Genomic DNA, 21,430 nt, shown 5'->3' with positions numbered 1-21,430 from the left:
GCAGGTGAGGGGGTGCAGGTGAGGAGGAGGGCAGGTGGGGGGCAGAAAGACAAGGTCTTACCTTTACCTTTCACAGCCAGGTTTACACTGGCTCTGGGCAGCGGGAGGGGCACGTGCTTGTTCTAAACCTGAACATCTGGCCCTTGGGAGGCCAGCATAGGAGAGGCCACCCTCCTGTCTGGGGCTGGGAGAGCACTCTGTGCCTCTGAAGGGAGCACAGAAAATCAAAATCCTTCTCAAATTCCATGCCAATGATAATGGCAGAGATGGACCGTGGACATATGCAAATATAATAGCGTCCTTGGCTTGCTAATTTGCAGAATTTCCTAATCCAAAAAGGGCCCCCCCCCAAATGTGGGGTTAGTAGCGAGGTGCCATTTTATGCACTTTGGATGGGGATTGTGCTTCAGAAATACTCTCAAGAAGCAGGCAGGGATGTGCATGGGTCTTTGCTAAGCAGCTGTCCATGAATAATTTTTAAAATTTGCCAGATATTTAGAAGTCCAGCTTCTTGGTCATAGATTGACAAAATGGGTTGAGAAAACAGATCTTTCCTCCAGCCTTAGCAACATGGTTTTCCAGGACCCCTGCCCCTGCCTTTTCAAGGTGGCTTGCTGTGGGGTCGTCAGAATATGGTTCTCCCAGACTTATCATTCGGGGAGTTTTCCTGCCCCCAGTGAGATCAGCAGCCCCTTTCAGCCTTTTATACCTTAGGAAATACAGAAATTAACAGCTTTGCGGATGCCTGGAAGGTAAACAAGGAAACTGTGAGACTTGGCAGCGTATGATATCCGTGAGAATCTGAAGCCCAGATGATTCAGAAGCATTGTGCAGGGTCCCCCAGCCGCCCGTGTGCATTACAGCGTGGAGGCAGAGTGAACTTGTTCCTTGACAGAATGCTGAGGCGGCCGGTGCTCTGTGCCTGGGGCCTCTTGCTTTTCCACCGCAGGTGGCGTATGTGCTGCGGTCTCTTGTTCTCTCCTTTGTAGTGGTTTTCTGCTCTTTGGGCAACCCGTCTAAATTGTCCTCCTCAGTGTGCTTGAGAGACCCTGTGCCTGAGGGGGATCCGTTCTGACATTTGATGGGGGACAACTCAATGTCTTCGGAAACACTGGGATCTGAGGGAAGGCAGCCAGGGTGAAGGAGCTCCTCTCTGGGTCTGCCTGCCCTGATTAGACAGTGGCAAGCCCAGATTCATGGTGTTTGATTGCATGATTTTGATTTTTCATTTGTGTGCCTTTGCTTTATAAAATTTTAATCTGTCATCAAAGTTCACATTTTAGATACTATACATGTGGAAATATATATGTGAGCATTTTTAAATAAAATGAAAATTTGCATCCCCAAATTTTACAAATGCTGCTGCCCATTTAAAAGAATAGCCTGGTGATGGGTATTAAAGAGGGCACGCTCTGCGTGGAGCACTGGGTGTTATGCCCAATGAATCATGGAACAGTACATCAAAAACTAATGATGTAATATATGGTGGTTAACATAACAATAATAAATAAATAAATACATAAACAAAAAATAAAAGAATAGCTTGCAGATACCCGCCTTGGCAGCGCATGTTCTGCCCACTTGAATGTTTAGGATGCTCTGGGCCAAGGGTGTGTGTGTAAAAGACAGTTTACTTTTGTCTGAGTTTGGAAAGATACCCTGGTTCTGTCCATCTCAGAGCTTGACAAGTCAGAATAATTTTAATTTCTTCCTTAAATGAAGTAGTCCTGATGGATTGATTGTAAATGTTGTAGCTTTATTTTCTTCTTTGTGAGGTATGGATGCACAGTAATGTCACGTGGTCTTTCCATATCTTGTGAGCGATCTCCCTGCTAGGGAGCCCTGCAGCCTGGGGCCACTTCCTGCAGGACTGCCCACCCGACTGACCTCGCCTGCCCGGCTCCCCGCCTTCTCGGTGGATTTCCCCTGTTCCATGTCCTCACACCACCTCTTTCCCAGGGTCTAGCTTGGCAGGCGTCCTTGCTGCCTCTGCCCCTTGGAAGCAGAGCGGCCACATCTGGATGCCCCAGGGACAGAGCTCCACACTTCCATGGTCCGGCCAGGCCACTCCCACAGAACCCCCCCGCCCCCACCCCAGGAAGTGTGTGGCCAGTCAGCCTTTCCAGGTCTTTCTGGCACGCAGACCACAGTGAAGCTTTCCCTGGGGTGAGAAGAGATTTTAGGGAGTTGCTTATGTCACTGCTGTCCTCAACGGCATGCCTTTCATGGGTCCTCCTGCTGGCAGCCACTGGTAGATACTAGGAATGTAAAGAAGAGGCTGACTGTCCCTGCCTTGAAGGAATTACAGTTTCACTGTGGGGAATGGAGACCCAAGAAGAAAAACAAACACACAAGCAAACAAAAGTAAACTATAGGGTAAGCTGGATTTGCCTGTGCAGCCCAGCCCAGAGTGGTCTCAGCAACCTTGGGTTAGCATCCCTGCTGCCCTGCCTTCTTGCTCTGTGTGATGCTGGCTAAGTCAAGGGGCTCCTGGGGCCTCAGTGTTCACTTCTCTAAAATGGGACTCATCTTGTCTATTTCACAGGACTGGCTGTGGGCTGGGGAGAGACATGGTAAGCAGCACTGGACAGGATCCCAAACCCAACAGCTTCTCTCTTTCCCTCGTTTGGAGGACGGGGCCATTCCTGGTGAGACCAGGAACCTTTCCAGTTGTGGAATGCTGCTGTGCCGGGTGACGGCCCCCCCTGACGTGAGCAGATCTGTCCATGGGAATGGATCTGCCCCATCCCCAATTTTAAATGTGCTTATTCCACATTTTCAGACGTTGTGCTCAATATTCGAGTAGCAGTCTGCTTCAGGGCCTGAGGCTGCAGAAAGTGTTCCTGAGATGAAGGTTGACTTCTGAGTGTATTCTGGTTGCTTGGTTTTTGTTCTCATTCTGTACTTTGAGAAACTGACAGCTGTGGTTTCATGCTAACACACGTGAGCCCAGACCCGTACAGTATGTGATCTCTCTGCACAGCCACGGTTCCCTGTGTTCTTGCTTAGTTTACAAAAGAAAACAACATGAGTTCAAACTTTAATTCAGAATTACTGTTTGTGTTTGGTACTTAGTGAATTCTGCTTATTCATTTGTTTAACCAGCAATTGACCGAGTGCCCACCTGGTTCTACACTCTAGTGGGTTTTTCCTGTGTGGTTTTTAGTTTGGTTTGACTCAAGCCTGCAGTTTTGCTTCTGCCTCTGATATACTTCTGCATCTCATTGGGTTTCGTTTTACGTTAAAATGACTCAACATTGCTTTGGAAGATAGTTTTGAGCATTTCTACCAATCCTGAAATATTAAGGGGAGCTTCTACTCCTGGCTTTTTCCCATGCTTGGCCCCAGGCAAACACACGAGTAACTCTTCCCCAGGTTCTTTGAGGGGATTGGAAGGAGTAGACTGTTGTAGTAAGTTATTCTTACAAAAAGCAGTTCCCCTTACCTCCAGTGATCTCACCTCTTGCCCAATCATCAATGCCTCCCTCACCTTCTTGCCATTTGCTTTGTGTTACACTGGGCTCTGCTGCACTCTGGGAACTCTGTGACTTTATTTCTTACCCAACAGACTGATCCCTAGTTGATTTTTTGTGGATTCTTTTGAATTTTCTATGTAGGTAATCATGCCATCTGAGAAAGCAGAAGTCTTATTTTTTTCTTTCCAATTTCTGGGTCTTTTATTTCTTTTTCTTGCCTTATTACATTGACCAGGCTTCCAGTACAATGTTAAATATGAGTGGTGAGGGTGGACATCCTTGCCTTGTTCCGAGTATTAGCAGGCAAGCATTCACTCTTCCACCAGTAGAGATAATGTTAGCTGTAGATTTGCCCACGTAGATTTAAAATTCCTTAATATTAGAAGAACCATTTCTTCTGCTTCTTTGGCTCCAAACCAATTTCACAGGTCAGCTTTTTAGTGAGTGCCTCAACTTGCTATAATTGTGTGCTATGGAGTCTTGTCTTCGGTTTAAAATATCTAGCCTGGCCATGACTAAGATGAGAGGTATTCTATTTTGGTAGAAAACACCACATACTGCATTAGCTATTTAAAGACAGTGGCGATCAAAACATCTAGCCGTGTGGATGCACAGTGACAACTGAGCGTGGTCTCCGGCTTGATGCTGCTGTACTGGCCACTCGAACAAGATCCAGAGGGTCATGTCTACCAACTGAAGCATGGATAGACAGAGCTTGGTGTATGGCATATGGAAAATGGCATAGTATTCATCCACAGAAGGGAATGAAGAACTGGTACATGTGACAACGTGGATGAACCTCAAAAAATACTAAGTAAAAGCAAGCAAGTCACAGAAGGCCACATCTTGTAGGATCTCACTTTTGTGAAATGTCCAGAATAGGCCAATCCATGGACAGAACGTAGATCTGTGGTTGCCGGAGGACAGGGGATGGGGAGAGGTTGGGCTGGGGAGCTAATGAAATCACGGGCATGGGGTTTCTGTTGGGCTGATGAAAACGCCCTAAACTTAGGTTATGGTGATGGTTGTACAACTCTCTGGTTATGCTAAAAACCCGTGAATTGTACACAGGTGGACTTCATGGTATGTAAATTATATCTTAATGAGATGTTAAACACGAAAAGGGCATAGAAGCTAAATTGTTGGGGAATGAGCAGGCTGGATAATGATTAAGCTGGAAAACCGGGGTGAGGGGCCAACTCATGTGGGTTTTAAGAGGCGGTGTCTAGGAAGAGGGACTGAGGGGCGTCCAGGCCTGGGGCTAGACACCACACGCTTCCGATCTCGGTCAGCTCCCACGCTCCCCCCATCACTGACATCAAAAGTTATCATCATGCAGATAAAAAAGCCTCAAGAAGACCCCAACAACCGAGGAAAAATGAGAACATTCATCTAGTGTTGTAGAGAAAGAAGGGGCTGGAATGAGCAGCTACCACCTTGTAACCAGAATGCTAACCCTTTCTTTTTTCTCCTTTCTTTTTCAGACGATAACCTTCGCTTTTCCTTGGTGAGTACAGAATTTTTTTAAAGATTTTTTTTTTTCCTGTAGTTAACTAATAACAATAAAAAAAGTGTGTGGGATTTACTTGTTAGAGAAACATTATCTCTAGAGAAAGAAGACCAGTATGGTCAGCGTGTTATATTAGAATTTTATGCCTGAACTTGCTTGAACAGGGTCGTATCACACTTTTTGTTACATCATTTTGTGTGTGCGCGCATGTTTAAAATCTGGCTCGGTGGTTCAGTCTCTTGAACTGGATTGTTGAGAACTCAGTTTCCACATGCTCTCCTTTCACGGATTTGTCCGTACTTTTAAAAGGGCCTTGCTTTACCTCCCTGCACACGTGGGACGACTGTTGGGAAACACAGAGGCTCATAATTGCACTGGTGGTAATTGCCTCTTAAATTGATCTGCTGGGGGGAAAACCTGCTGAAAAGGAGCTTTTCTGGATTGCACTTTGGGTTAAAAAAACAAAAACAAAAACAACCGTGTCATCATCACATAATTTTATGCCTTTTGACATCTAGGCACCATTCCATGGCCTTGATGTCCTAGTACACATCACCTTTTTGCGTTTTACTTAATCAGCTTACTGGTGTTAGGTTCCCTAAAGAAATCGAGGAAGGAAAATCTAGGAGCTTTAGAAGTGGTTGCAGTGGGCGAGTGGCGCCGGTGTGCATGGTGTCACGTGGTCACCTTTTGTGAGCGTACCAGGATGTAGGTGGCCAGGAAGTTGTGTTTCTTACGTGCATCACCTTATTTGAAATACTTCGACTATGTCCTGAATTATTTTAAGGTCAGTGTGTCACCTGTTCTGCTTTGGCCAGCCCCCTCTGTTGCTCTCGTGGCACGATTTCATCTGGGCATAAATGCTTATAGTCTTCCTGGTGTGATCGAATGCATTTGGGTTGTACGGACTGTTGCTCCCTATCTCAAAGGAATGCAAATACAGTCAGCGATTTATCAAGAGAGGGAATGGGAGAGGCTCCGTTTGCCACCTGCTAAACTAGTTGTGTTGTCCCTGTTCTCTGTCACCTCATTGTCAGATGTTATCGATATTGAATGGCATGATCCACTTGAGCAAATGTGGATGTCAACAGCGGGGTCCAAGAGAAGGAATATTACTGGAATAATATTACTGGATAGAGACTTAAGTACAAGAAGTCTGCAATCCCTCATTGCCTCAGAATCCTAAGCAAGAGGTGTTGACTCACCCATATTGGTTTGAATGGGTATTAAACATGCTACTTACCAGGAGCAGTGGCTCCCTACCTTGCTGGAATGAAACACTGGAGGGTCGTGCCCCACAGACTCATCTCCTTCCCAGTTACAGGATCCAGATTATGGTTTGTTAAAAGCATCTGCCCTTTGCCTTCCTTGGCTGTCTGCTCAGCACCGGCCCCTCCGCACCCAGTCTTGCCATTTGCCTGTTCTAGGGTTTCCTGTCCTCTCGGCAAGTTGGCCAGCAGCCTGGCCATGTCGCTCTACCTGGTCCCATCCTTCTCATCCCTTTCAATAGGAAAGCAAAGGTTGCTTTAGGAAGCTGTGAGTTCTTAAGTAAAAAGTGCTTCTTATTTCAGGAATTTTCTCTTCCACGTGAGGAAAGGCTGTTCCAAGCATGACCCCCCTTTTGGTGGCTACCTTATTTGATGCCTTTGTTTGGAATCTGCTGCTGGGATGAAGGGGTGGAACATCAGATTGATCTTTTAGCCTGCGGCAATTTTATTGCTAAACGTTTGAGCCTTGTTCCAAAAGCTTCAAGATTTCAATGAAGAGAGAGGAATTTATTTCTAATTTGTGGGATTAGAAACTCGCTTTTGAGTCTGTTAGAATGCGATTAATAGTTCACTCTGGGCAGGGCAGGGGAGAGTAAGCACCCTGAGGTTGGTGACTGTCCCAAGCCACCATCCATCCACAGGTGGTGGGTGGGCCGCAGAGTAGGAGCCCAGCAGATGGCTGCTGGGTGAACACGGGAACGTGTGGGAGGCCCCACTGCTCTCAGCTGGCAGTCCCCTCCTGGGATCACTGTGATGTGGAAGTGAACTCACCCCAAGTTAGCAGTTAGTGAGATTGTTGTAATTTACATCGTCACAAAATTCTGGCAGTTGTTTTGTTTAAAGAAGGTGTTCAACTGGGTAACGATGTATGTGCCATTGCCGTAATGGAGATCCAAAGGAGTTCTCTTCTCTAGCAATAATCTGATTCTTCATTTTAAAAAAAGGCACTCCGGGGCACCTGGGTGGCTCATTCAGTTGGGTGTCTGACTCTTGGCTCAGGTCATGATCTCATGAGTCATGAGATCAAGCCCTGTGTCGGGCTCTGCGTGGAGTCTGCTTAGGATTCTCTCTTCCTCTCCCTCCTCCTCTGCCCCTCCCCCCCACTCTCTCTCTCTCTCTCTCTCTCAAATAAATAAATAAATAAATAAATAGATAAAATCTTAAAAGCCATTCTACATTCATATTTGACTTTAAAAAAAGAGAGACTTGACTTTCCCCTGTTTAACTGGATTAAGTGGGGCCTTTTTAGCGTGACCAACCACCATTCCCATGGTATTCTGTTGTTTCTCCTTTTTGTAATATGTAAATACAGACTTGGGAAGTAATACTGTAATTCATACCAACCATCAAACATGAATAAAGTTCCCTCAACTAGAGAACGCTTGCGACTCTGCGGGTCTCAGTTGCATAGTATTTAAATAATGCAATGGAATGTCAGAATTAAGAATTTATGCAAGACACGTAATTAAGGTTTAAATATCTTTTCCAGGCTCTTTGCGGTCTTATATTGTTATACCAAAGGGTATCCACCAGTAAGTAAAATTAAATGATACTGTAACTTGACTATTTCACTTTGGCTCATGGAAATACCAAAGGAATAAAAGGCAACGAAATTAAAGTGCTGATGTTAACAGTGAATTTAATTTTAAAATTAACTTCGAATATTCCGTCACTAGCTGTCTCCTCTTGAATGATCCATCCTTCCTCCTCTATCAGTTTCAATACGTGCGATTTTTCTCTTCTAAGTCATTTCTCTTCCTTGGTATTGATTCCAGTGGCCACCGTGGCATGAAAAGAGAAGAAGAATCTGAAGGTTTTTAAATGTTTGCCAAGGCAGAGCGAACCACTTGTAACCCGCCTCAGCTGGGGCTACATTTTTGCAGGTGGAAGAGGGTGTTCTTGTGCTTGTTTCTGCATCTGCAGAAAGAAAACGAGAAGCCTCACGGATGATGTGCAGAGCACAGAAGACATGAAAACTTTCTCAAAAATTTGATTCCCATTTCCTGCCTTTGCCCTGTTCTTGGGTTTTTATTAGCATCAGTGGATCCTCTGGGTTTCCCATCTGAGCAAAATGTGTTTCTCCCAACAGTGAAGGAGTTACTCTCCCGTAACTGACATTGGAAGCTGACAGTAGGTTGGCCAAAGGCCCTTGGACCTGCTGGTGACAAACGGATTAATCCCTCATTTATTTCCACTTCCATTTTCCCCCCCAGGAAAGTTTCAGCGTTCTTCCAAGAAGTACCTCCTCAAAGAGTATACTAGGTAATCGTTTGTCATATAGCAAAGCCATGGATACTAGGCTGTCAGAGTTTCCACTTAGAGGAAATAGGAACACAGCTTTTCTATATAAACTCCTGGCTGGCCCCTGAGCTCCTGCAGACCCGGTTCGGAGCTGGAATTCTTTGAGAAATCCTTTTCCAGCTGACAAGAAAACATGGATTCTCACAGGCCACAAAGGCTTCCTGGCATCGTTCCAGTAGGACAAGAGGTAAAGGGAAGGTGGGAGGGGAATCTTTCTCGTCGCTTCGGATTTAGGTTGTGGTTGTGTGTCATATAATTCCCAAGGCATTTAAAAATTTGATTTAAGGAAGCAGTCATTAAGTGAACATTTGGCAAGCACCTCAGTTAACTTTGTCCAGCCCTGTGCAGGAAATCTGGGATTTATGCTTCAGGAAACTGTTTTAATCCACCGCGGCCTGGCCAAGCGGTGTATGGGGGTTGGTGGACAGGAGCCGGCTGCCTGGGGGCCGGGGGGTTGTCTGACTGCCAGCAATCCAAGGTGAGGTCCACCTTTTAGGAAAACAATTCCCAGTTATTGTTGGCTGGATGACACATCAAAATCCCACCCATTTTAAGTTGAATGTTTCCTATTTTTATAATCAAACCCACCCTCTTCACTTTCCTTATCAACTTGATCTGTGAGGTGGCATTTCAGTTAAAAGTGATGTGGTGAGAGCCTGGGAAGTACCTGGTCTGCAGGACCGTGAGCTGGTCTTCCGGGAGCTTGGGTTCAGGTTCACGAGGCGGGGACTGACATTCTGTGTGCAGTTTCTGCTGTAGAAACAGATGGCATCCACGCCCACTGCCTGACGAGTGGCATCAGTCCCACAGGGTGGGGGGAGGGGGAGAAAGGCAAGGAATGTAGAGATCCTCTTAGGTGTGTGACTTACAGAGAGACTTCTCAGACACCCTGGGCCCTGGAATCAGGGATGAGGTCTGCCGCCCCCTGGGAGGAACGTGGACCCATCCCCATTTGATGCGGGAACTCGCCCCCACCTGCAGTGTTATCGACTGGGGCATGTCCCCATGTGAATCAGGACAGTGAGCCGCAGGAGGAGAAATCCTTTCTGTTCAAAAATTGCCCATTCCGGGGCGCCTGGGTGGCTCAGTTGGTTAAGCGACGGCCTTCGGCTCAGGTCGTGATCCTGGAGTCCCGGGATCGAGTCCCGCATCGGGCTCCCTGCTCGGCGGGGAGTCTGCTTCTCCCTCTGACCCTCCTCCCTCTCGTGCTTTCTATCTCTCATTCTCTCTCAAACAAATAAATAAAATCTTAAAAAAAAATTGCCCATTCCAGGGGACTTTTTTAAACAGCTTAGTGAAATACAGAGTTTGGTATAAAATATTTAAAATATTGGAAAAGATTCCTGTGGAATTGCTAAACAAAAGTACATCTCTGAGTCGCTTTTCTTCTTGTTTTGAATGGAAATGAGCATAAGTGAAAAAAAAACTGGATTTGAGTTATTTTAGGGTGGGGGCTGATTGGATTCTAACAACTTTGAAAAAATATGTTGATAGTGTTTAAGTGATTTCAAATAACCTGAGCAAGATTGGTCTGCTATCAGAAATGATAGAGATTTGTGCGTTTGAGTGCTATCTATAAAAATATGTTTAAAACCACCATGTTACCACACTGCTGCTGAGAAATGAATTTTCTCAAAACGTCATGTTGGTGGAAATTATTATTCACAAAAACAGGACTTGATCTATTTCCTGTTTTGCCAGATAAATGCCTTATGCTGAAAACATAAATTGCATTTATAATCCTGCACACATGCGTGTAGAGCACTTTACAGTTTACAAATCATGCTCAAGGTCATTATCTCACTCGGGCCTCAGAGATTCCCGGAGGCAGTCTGGGTGCGCATCCTCACCTCCACCTTGACGCTGAGAAGACACAGACCCAGACGGGCTGGGAGAAGTGAGTTGGGAGGACAGCGGGAAGGGACTTAGCAGCATCCAGGGGCCCCTGAGCTGTGCACAGGTTCCTCTCAAACCTAAAAGCCAGGCGGCTCTCATTAGCACCACCCACAATGAGGAAGCCGACCTGCCGAAAAGAAAACAACGTTTTCCATGAGGAAAAATAACATTTTGCAGTTATGCAAGTTTTAGAGGACAGTAATAAAAAGGGACGTATCCCATGGGTTCTGCAAACAGGTTGCTGATAGATAATTATATTTTGGAACAACTTTATGATCAGTTGAGTTGATCTTGGCCAGAGTTCCAAATGTTTCCGCACGTTATCTGTTGACCAAATCCAGTTTTCTAATCTCTCTTCACACACTTGCCAGGCTTCCTTTCAGCACAGTGCGGGGTTGGTCTATTCTCTCTGCAGTGTTTATCAGGTGTCCCTGCGGGCTTATAATTGTGCAGTCTTGAAAAATGAAGTGGTGGGTCCTAGTTCTGACTTGAGGAAATATCGCCTGGAGGGCCTGCGTTTGAGTCCTTTCTGTAGCAATTGTAATTGTGTATTTCGCACGGGAGCCTAGGAAAGGATTGGACGCACATAGAGTGTAGCTCCAGAAAGCTGAATGACTTAGACGTGTCCCTTCATGCCCTGAATCCTACCTTCTTTGTCTCAAAAATAAAGGGCTAGATGAGAATTTTTTAAAGGCCCCTTGGAGACATAGAGTTGATGTTCTCGGGTGATGCCTGTCTGGATTTTGAGTTAATACAGAAATCCCCCTAAATTAGCCACTGCTGTGAATCAGCCGAGCCTGGGCCAGATACATCCATCATTTTCCCTGCCGGGATGAAGTCTGCATCGCACGATGTAAATGTTTTATAATCTTCGCTTGGAAAAGAAAGCAGCTGTCCTTCACTGCTGATTCTCTTCCCTCCGCTCTTGTTTGTGTTTGCTCCTCCTGCCTCCAGAAGAACAAGGAACATAGAAAGGAGGGTTTTATGAATGGGGAAAACATTTTTGAAAAGCAATCTTCTTTCCATGATGTTGCTAATATGTACGAAGTAAAAACTGGGAATCCTTGGGCTTCGATTTTAAAACCTCAGCAGAAGCATTAGACAGTAACACAAAGGTACTTTCTCCGCACTGTTCTGAGATCCATTCTGGCAAATGGTTCTGGGGGCTGAGTAATGCTCTGCGTTACCTGGAGAAGTGATTCACTGGGAGGGAGGATTGCTCGATCTTTTCGGAAACCATGGAAACCCCCAATGCCATGATGCTTCCCTCTCCTGCGAGTAATCAGCAAAAGACAGGCTGGAAAGTGCTGGCCACGGAGATGAAGTTAGGGTCCTGAATGCACCCAGTGTGAGCGAGATCACACTCCAAGCCATCACTGTTTCCAAGCCTTGTTTCTGGCTTCCTTCCAACATGAAGTCAACACCGACATTCTGTTGTGCTATTTCCTGTTGTGGGTGGATTTATTTAATTTTTAATGAGTGATTCACAACCCATGGCTGTGCGTTTTCCTCCTGCTGAGAATTAAGACCCGTTTCCTTTAAAAAATTATTTTTGCTGTAATCTGGGCAACGTTGTGCTCAGCGTGTTTGAGACAAGGGGACGTGGCGCTATGATGCAGAGAAGGCATTTCGCCTCCCCCCGGGCTCTTAGGAAATAGCAGTGATGAGGTCATCCCGTGACAGGGGTGCTCTCGGTTAGAGGACGTCAGACCTCATGAAACATCCCCAAGCCCTCCTTTCTATAAAAATGTTTTTAAACGTTGTGTGGCTGTTTTAAACATTTTTTTTTTTATGTTGCTACAAATCCATTCCACTTGGAAAGCCACGTGGTCGGTCTGCCTCCCAGAAAGCCTAGTAACATAATCAGTATCCACTCAGTCAGGCTTTCTCCCTGTCTGCCAGTTTACTCCAAGTGGCCTCTGTCCACCCAGCTGGGCTCACGTACCCCTTCTGCTCCATAACCTTAATGGAAAACAGCGCCGGGGGTCGTCCTAGTGACCAGAGCTGTGGAGCTCCTGTTTCAGGGTCCCCTGCCTCGCTGCTTCCATCCCTTGGCAGCTCAGCCCCGTGCCTTCAGATGGTTGGGGCGTGCAGCCATCTGGACAAGCTCATGCCCCACACCCAGCACCCGGGGCCCCAGCACGGAGTTTGTATATGAAGTCAGAAGTCCAAATACCTCTCCGATATTCAAGGACCACATCGGAAGTCTTAATACTGCATCAGAACTACAAATACCACATCGAGAATCCAAGTACCAGCTGGTTATCCAAGTACCTTTTCTAGAAATTCGGGTACCATGTCAGAAAGCTGAGTATTAAACCATCAAAATACCTGGTCAGAAATCGAAGCAGTGCATCTGGGCATTTGTCATTTTGGTGCCTAGAGGAGTCTTCATTTTTCACTAGAATGTGTTGACCCTTTCTGAAATTCATTTGAAAAGTAAAAAAAGTAAATAACTTTTATTTCAGCTGGGCTATCATGCATTTTATAGAAATATTATAAGTCGCAGTGTCCCTGGGAAATCTGAAACAGCTTGGCACTGGCCCCAGTCACAGAGCACTGTGGGCCAGGTGGAGGGTTAGTGGATGCTTGAGGAAGGTGCCCCTTGACGTATCTGATCTAGAGTCTGTGAAAGAGAACTGGTGTCAGTGGGGTCTCAGCAATCCTGGTAGGCAGTTTTCTAAACCCACAGGAAAGGGTGTTCTTGGAGGATATGGTTAAAAGAGAATTAAATCCTCATCTTGGGAAGCCAAAAGTCAAATTCAGAGAACTGCCTGATGACGCCAGCAGTTTGGCCATAGAAAACTTTCTTGAACTCCTGTTTTCTACTCTCCATAATTTATGGACGAGTCTGACTTCCCTGAGACTAGCTAGCGTCTGGGTGGATCCTTTGCAAAGGGACAGAGAAGAAGCGATTTGGCTGCATGCCTGCCGGTGACCCAGCAGCTCGGGAGCAGTCAGTGTCCTAACGTGGATCCCCGGGGGTTGCCCAGCACCCAGCAGATCCCCCGACTCCACAGACGGCTGGTGAAGGAGTAGATGAGTGAGTGGTTGGGCACGGGAGTGGGGGAGAGCAGGCAGTCAGCAGAAAGAGAACACCACCTTTGCACCCTACACAGTACCTGGGGCGGCACTTAGTGCACGCAGGGCCGGCCACCTAAGATGCTCAATTGCTTGTTCAAAAAGCAGGACAAAAAGCTTTTTCCTTTCTTCCGTGGTCTCTCTCTCGACCTATCACGCTGGTTTTTTTTTTTTTTTTTTACCTTCTATTTAATGTCATGCTCCCTGGGGCACGGGCATACTCTAGGCAGTACAGACCCTCACCGATGCCCGAGACTGTGCCCTGCAACTTGCTGGGCAAGTGTACACTTTGGGGCCTAGGAAGCAGACAGTCAAGAACCTGCCCTGGAGAGGAGGCAGAAGCTGGGCCAGGTGTGACTAAGCCACCAAGCCCCTGGAGTGCTGCGCCATTGTCCCATCTGACTGCACTGACAAAGTAAAAACTCAGAAAGTTAGTACAAACTGGGTGTGAAACCCCATGCTCCGAGCCCTCCTGAGTGGGGCTGGTCTCACACCCCCGAAGCAGCTCAGCCGCAAGAAATGATGGTCAGAACACTGGAATGTTCACCCGTGGATTGTTGTAATAAGGGGCTTCTGTTCCCAACAAGCACGTTAATTCTCCCTGATTCCATCATTCGTTTCTGGGAAGGTGTTTCCTGCCCTCTTGGGGACAGCCCTCTCTCTCTGACTCCCAGTCCCACCTTACTACTTCCTGCCACCCTCTTTACATTGTCATTCAGGTCCTTACTACTCCTTGGAAGGGTGGTATTGATGCACTGGGTCTCCTGCTGGAATGTGGTCACAGAAAGGAGGGCATGATGGATGAATATGCATTTAATACTGCTTACACCACTTTATATCCTTTTTTGGAGCAAGGTGGATATAACTAAATAAACGAAGTCAGTTCACACCCCCAAGCACGAAGCGCAGAGTCGGGGTTTGCCAGAACGTTGGCGTGGCAGCCAGGGGACCGAGTTCAAACACCAGCTTGCCCTTAGGGCTGCCCGATAACAAAACAGTCATGTGCCTTTTTGGGCCTCCATTTGAAGGACTTAGGGTCGGTGGATCCAGAATAGCACCACAGAATTACCTGGCCAGGGCTCAGCTGATGGCCTGGAGCCTGCAGGTGGGTTTGGGAAACTGGACAGCCCTAGGGCTTTCTGTGGTTTCATAAATAGCTTCATGCAATAGATAGTTATAAACACCTTCGTGAAAGACTTATTTTCCTGTGATACTGAGATATTTGGCCCATCCTTCTGGATGGCATAATAGGATGGCTAAAGTAAGCATTGCTTCCAGTTGTCGCAAGTCTGCTGAGCGTTGGAGAAAACTGTCGGGTCAGGAACCTCATCATTCCTACGTGCCTCATGTAGCATTTCTGCCCGTGTTTGTATTCGTTCTACACATGCACACACACTGGGAAAAAAATCCCAGGCCACCTTGAACTAAATGGATTTGACCTCTATTTCTCAAATGTGTGTTAGTATGAAGTCGGGAGCTTTCTTTGAGAATTCAGTGAACCATCTACTCCACCTGCTCCTGCCTTAGCTGACAGCCCTGGCATTAAAGAGTCTAGTTTCTCTGGGAAAATTCATGTCATGGACATCTTGTTGCCAGGAACGAGGCAACTCACTTCTCATTTCAAGATGATGTAAAGTCTCGTGTGTTATTCCCTGTGTGGACGGGGAGACATGAATGATGTCCAATTACTTGGAGGGGAGAGAGCCTGTCTAAGAAGGACATGCCATACCGGAAGCTTCCGTTGCTCAGCAACGTGTCATTTTACCTGCGTTTCACCAAAGGCAGGTAAATGGGCCAAAGCCCATTTAGTATCGATGGTGTATAAAGGGGAAACCTGCCCTGTTCAAATCATTGCTTCCGCCGTAGAAAAGGAGCAGGGCAGAGCGGATCCGGACAGGGTGGGCTGAGGGCTGTACACCAGTGTGCGCGGCATGAGGGCACAGGGCTCGGTGGTGCCGCATCCTTCCCTGGCTTAGGAGTAAAGCATATCAAATTGCTCAGGATTCTAATTACACAATCTCCAGCTTAAGAATCTCCTTCATGGGGCGCCTGGGTGGCTCAGTGGGGTAAGCCTCTGCCTTCGGCCCAGGTCATGATCTCAGGGTCCTGGGATCGAGCCCCGGCAAGGAGCCTGCTTCTCCCTCTCCCTCTGCTCCTTCCTCCTGTTTGTGCTCTTTCTCTATCTCAAATAAATAAATAAAATATTTAAGAAAAGGAATCTCCTTCAAAAGGCTTCCAGCTGGGGCCACCCCTGGAACCCACATCCGTGCATTACCATCCATCCAGTCCCCCCCCGGGGTCTCGGCTTCCACTCCACGCCTTGTTGCATGTGAGCAGCTCAGCTCACGAAATCTCTTCTTTCCAGTGAAGGAGGACGCAGAGCGCTACAGGGACAGCTCAAACCGCACACCCTCAGGCCCTGCAGACACACAAACCGGTCTGTTGTGTCCTGGCTGGGGGAGTTACTGTAAAGGCCATGACCCCTTTCTTCATGGAATGGGTGTTGGGAGAAGTGGATCTGCCCATTGTTGTGGCCTCGGCTTAAGGTCCCCATGACATTCTTTCCTATGTGGGGAGAGTTTTCTTTCTGTTCCTAAAGCAACAAATCTTCTCAGCTTCAATCCTGGCCAATCTTAATAGAATCATGGCAAAAAAAAAAAAAAGGGGGTAAAACAAAGCAAAAACCAAACAAATAAAGGGCATTGGTGGTGTGTGTGTGTTGGTCGGTGGGTGGGTGCGGGGGAGTGATGGGGAAAAAAAGACCTGAATGCACAAATAACCTGACTCAAATTCAGGTTAACTTCATGATCTAGATTTGACAATTTCCTTGAAGTTTGGCTTTAGTTAATTATCAGCTTTTCCAAATAGCAGCCTCTGAAGTCCACTCCAGGTTATTTCTCCCCTTTTGATTAACACCATTTTGTCCTTTTGTCAGGAGTTCAAGTCAGCTCTTAAGACCATTTGCAGTAAGAGCTGAGGACAGCCAACTGCCGGCCCAGTGTCTGCAGAAGGTAAAGCACTGAAATCCACGGACTCCAAAGGGAGGTTTCCACCTGCCATCTTCAAGGCCATGTGTCCTGTCCCTGCTCTGCTGCGGGGCAGTCAAGGGGTAGATACCTTCTCACAGCCTGGATTCCAGGCTAGAGCCTCAGGGTACCAGCATCCTTGAGTTCAAGTGGAGTTCAGCCCTTGAATAGAAGATCCCTTGTTTTGTTGAAGCCAGACTTCACAGGTTAGAGACCTCAGGAATTCACTGATGTGTACGTGTATATGTATTTGTGTGTGTGTGTGTGTGTGTGTGCTAGTTACAAGTAAAAGCAACGTAGGAGCTGTATACATAGCAAACTCAGCCGTTGCTTCAAAAACGAATGTGGCCGAGGTTCAATTAATGTGAACTCCCAACCACGAAACATTTATTTTTGCTGATTTCTAGTTATATTACTTTTGCTTTCTGAGAAGCTTTCCTTGGGTCATTGGAAAGAGTAAGAAATTCCCCCTGAAATTAATCAAGGGGACTACATCAAGGAATTGTGAGAGGTTTCTTCTGCTTGTTTTTAATCTCCCGGCACCCGTCGATGCTGGGTTGTGTGCTAGGGCACTTTCAGCTGTCACCATCCATCACCACCGCAGAGATGAAGCTAGGAGTTCCTCTAAGTTTCACATAGCCAGGTGTTTGTTTAAAAAACAAAAAACAAAACAAAACAAAAAAAACCTGTGCCATGTGAAACAAATGGTTTGATTTAAGTGTGTGGTATGACTGCAGTGGGAAGCAGTTGAACACACAGCCGCGATGCTGCAGCATCTCCATGGCAACCGGTGGAAATAATGGCCCCCTTCGGGAATAGAAGAGATCTCAATCCTGTTGTAGCCGCGTCGCATTGGCTGTCTGCAGGAGAGATGGTTTTCAATGATTGTCTCAGAAATTCCTTATCAACAGAAAATGAGTGAGAAGCAGCGTTTTCAGAAAATAAATGGATTTACCGACAACTAATGGGATCCTCGAAGTCACCAAGGGCAGCAAGGCAGAGATCTGAGAAGCTGATGATTCCATGCCCACCTCTGTTACAGTAGCTGCTCAAAGCCTGGTCACTGTCCCTGCCACATAGAACACATCTCCAGGACTGTTGTTGATTTTTTCTTTATTGGAGGCAGACATAATTGGGTATTAAATGGAATAGAGTATATAACTCTCTAGCACAGTCCTTGCCCAGAGCAAGTACTCAGTAAACAGTACTTGAAATCAAATTCTCAGGACCAAATGAAAGTCAGTGCCTGGGGCTGGTCAGAGGAATTGTCATAGTATGAAAAAAAAAGTTAGACATTACAACAAACCATGGTCACACATGGTGGACCGCTTTGGTTCTCGTGAGTGATCGATCCTCTGAAAGACTAGACACAGCGTTACACCTCTCTGTGCACGTATGACGCCAACACGAATCACCACGTCCCCCAGGAAGGTCATTTTCTTTATGAAGCCACTACTTTCCCAGGGATGTGGCTCAACCTATTGACTGTAAAATAAAGCAGCTTCCACTTTGTTGCAAAGGAAGGAGAACTTGGTGAGAACAGGCAAGCAGTAGGAGTTTCAGTTTTTCGGATACCAGACGAGAGAGTCGTCTTGGGGGTACACTTCCCTTTTAATTTTAGGAAGTGCCGTGGAAGAAAACAGATATTTTTGAGATGAGAAGTTGACTCTGCAAAGCAGCACCGTGCCTGACATAGACTTGCTCTTCAGGCGGAGCAGAAAACTCCAGGTTGAAGGAAATTTACCTTGCAACCCTATTTGGGGAAAAGCGCTCGTAACGCATGTGCCGACGAGCCTCTCGCTTCCATGTTTCTACGGTGGTTGTATTTTGAAATGCATTTGAAATATCTTTGAAATCTCATTCTGCCTTGAAAGAGCCCTTTCGAAAGTGTAACATTAACAGTCACTTTGGAGAAGGAAACGTGCGGCATGGGGGCTTGTGATTGGGGCTTGTAGGCTGTCCACTCCTCCCGTCTCCCTGCGGGCCGTGGATGCTCTCCCGGCCTCTGCCCTGCAAGCGCAGTGCACCGCCGCGGGGCGGGCTCTGCTTTCCCCGCCGGCACCACTGCCCTCTGCAGCTACACTCCCGGCAGCCAGCCTGGATTTTATGCCACCTTTCTTACTGATTTATTGTAAGCTGGGGGGAAAAAAGTCACTATGTCATCACGATTATAAATTTATTTTTAAGTATTTCCATGAGAGATGAGTGAGCTCTTCTGTCCCGTTTCCCCTGCTGGATTTTTGGCTTTGGTTTCTGATGACATCGCCTGAGTGCAGGCAGCCACTAGCCTGCGAAGGAGAATTACAAAGGGAATACCCACGTGAATAATGTATTGCCTCTCGCCTCGGTAGCCCGCTTGGAAATGTTCATGTTGTCAGCCAGGGAGACGCCAGTGCTGTGGACATGGGTTTGAACATGGTGATCACCTAGGGGCTGCTCGGAGAGTGGTTGCTCTGTAAGTATCCATGGATGTGGAATACAGACGTGGAGGGGATTTCTGGAAGGTTCCTTCCATCTCTCATTTAGGTCGTGCATTCTCCAGCAGCTTTTAAAGTGTAATATCTCATGTTGCGACTCCCTGGTAGTTTGGGAATGTCATGGCAATTCTGTTCTTGGCCAAGTCTGTGTGTGAGTTTACTCCACCGATTTGTAAGATGTAGCCTCCATGTAGGTGGTGGTTTTGCAGTTTTGTGCAAGTGATTCATGCCAGTCGTATGCCTGCCTACTTCATACATTGCTATTTAACGTCTAAGTGCTTTCTCTTTCCCTTAAAATATAGTAACTAAATGTACCTGAAGCAGCGGGAACAGGCTTAAAATGTTCGACATGCATCTTTCAACTAATGTGAAAATTCTAAAGGCGTTTTAGGGAATATTTGACACGAAAGCTGACTAACCAATTATTTGGAATGTTACCCCATGAAATTGGAGGAAGATATTTTCTCTGCCTGCATTTCTTTTCTCTCTCTTTTTTAAGCGCGCAGCTTGTGGTCGAAGGCTGTATCACAGCGAATGGCACACGTTCTCACAGAGACCGTATGTGATAAACGCACAAATTACTTTTCAATTGTAAATCTACTAACTGGATAAACCCAGATACAATTCACTTATGAATTATTTTTGATATGTATAGTGAGAAAAGCTTTACTGCTGGGGAAAAATAATAGGTTTAATTCTGTGCAGTGTTTTATTTCAACCAGATTATCCCGGAACGCCTGTCTTCCCTTGGTGCCCCCACAAGCTCTGTTCTCCACTCAAAGGATGCCGGTCATCCCCGCATTACCCTCAGAATCCCACCAGTGCTGACTTGGGTCCCTGCCCCCCGAGTGCTCAGCAGTGTGGAGCCACAGCATGCCCCAGGAGGTGACAGTGCTCAGTGACAGGAAGTTTCTCTGCCCGCTTCACTCTGAGCCCAGGGAGAAGGGTATCCCTGTACATTTGGGCCTTCACACAAAGCATAACAAATGGGATCCATAGTTCACTGTAAATATAATGTTTGCTTTATCTTGTTTGCATTAGAGAGAACCTTAGAGTATTTTATGTTAGAAAGTCTAGGGGGAAAACTTACTTGTGCTTTGTTAATGGTAGGGGTGGGCTTCTATTATCTTCCCGTCAACCATGAGCCTCCCCAACTGTTCTTTCTTTGCTAAAGAGAAATCTGATTGGGTGCCTGTGCATGCATGCGTACTGTGCAGGGAACAGCACGTGGAAAAAAGTCAGGGACGTTGTGCAGCGTGGATGGGGGGAGTTCTTAAGGAGGGCTCGGTTTTGCATTTGCTTGCTTTCACCTTGGACGGCATGGTTGCTGGTGTGCTGGAGAAAGGCCCATAGTGGGTGAAGCCTGAGCTGTCTGTGTGGAATATTTTATCCCAGGCGTGCGTGGGGTGGTGACGGTGGTTTCAGGAAGTTTGTATACGGGTGGCCCCTGCAGGAGAGCTCCAAAGGGAAAAGCAGAGGGAAGAAAAAGCTCTTTGGGAGTCAGTTGGGAGTGGACATCACTGTCTGACTCCAGGGGCCCCAGCGATAGAAACGGCTCTGAGGGGGGAGGAGCCAGCGATGGGGCCTGCCGGCAGGAGAAATCAATAGCATCAGAGCCCAGGAATGCAGGGGGATGATGCTTGCTTTTACTCAGTCATATCTTCCCAGCACCGAGCACCCTGCGTGGCACATGGCGGGCTTTCACGCAGCTGTTTCTGAGCATGAAAATGAACTAAAGGACAGATACCAACTAATTTTTGCAAGATTTGGGGGTCATATGTTTTATGTATGATGTGTTCTGTCCCTTTACATGCACCCCGCACGTGTACCTACATAACCTGGAGTATTGAAAAGCAGCATGGACTTCGCCAGGCACTGTGTTCAAATCCTGGCTTGTCACTTCCTCGCTGAGACCTCATTTAAGGTAGTGACCAAGGGGCCAAGATGAGGCTACTCTTCTGATGCACTCGACCTGCCACCTGCCTGGGAGCAAACCCCAGGCAGCATCGCTATTATTACCATGCTTGTCATTTCTGCCCTCCTGTTCTCCTGGTTACATGGGAGGGCAGTGATTTGTATTTCTTTGGGAAACAAATTTTTAAAAACCAGCCCTGCTCTGGGAAAACAAACTTTCAAAAATGATTTCTAATGCCTTAAAGAATACAAGCCCTGTCGGTTCTGAAGCATGCTGTAAGATTTGTATTTTAAAACTATACCTTGTTACATTCATCCTGATTTTAGTGCAAAAAAAAAAAAAAAGAAATAAAAGAAGAAAGTGGCATAATAAGGTCAGTAAGCAGTTTTTAAGTGTAAAGTGATCTTGAATAGCTGGAAAATTAAAAGGACATTTTGCTCCATCCGTTTGTGGCAGTTTGTGAACGGACATAAGGCGCTG

At 46.6% G+C, this 21,430-nt stretch overlaps 1 protein-coding gene across 4 annotated transcripts in view; it reads left to right on the top strand.

The window, feature by feature from the left end:
- Positions 1-21,430, top strand: part of PTPRE (protein tyrosine phosphatase receptor type E) — a 155,608-nt gene that overhangs the window by 58,764 nt on the left and 75,414 nt on the right. For 3 of the 4 annotated variants that reach the window (XM_025879988.2, XM_073884750.1, XM_025879985.2), the window contains exon 2: positions 4,961-4,983. The gene's annotated coding sequence lies outside the window, so the exon portion shown is untranslated. Of the gene's footprint in view, positions 1-4,960; positions 4,984-18,606; positions 19,014-21,430 lie in introns of those variants that run through there. The other variant, XM_025879987.2, reaches the window with a different exon arrangement.

This window comes from Callorhinus ursinus, unplaced genomic scaffold, assembly GCF_003265705.2.
Source record: "Callorhinus ursinus isolate GAN/ISIS: 27379988/994484 unplaced genomic scaffold, GSC_fseal_2.0 scaffold58, whole genome shotgun sequence".
Classification (NCBI taxonomy): domain Eukaryota; kingdom Metazoa; phylum Chordata; class Mammalia; order Carnivora; family Otariidae; genus Callorhinus; species Callorhinus ursinus.
The sequence above is the reverse complement of the archived record's forward strand: the minus strand, read 5'-3'. Positions and strand labels throughout refer to the sequence as shown.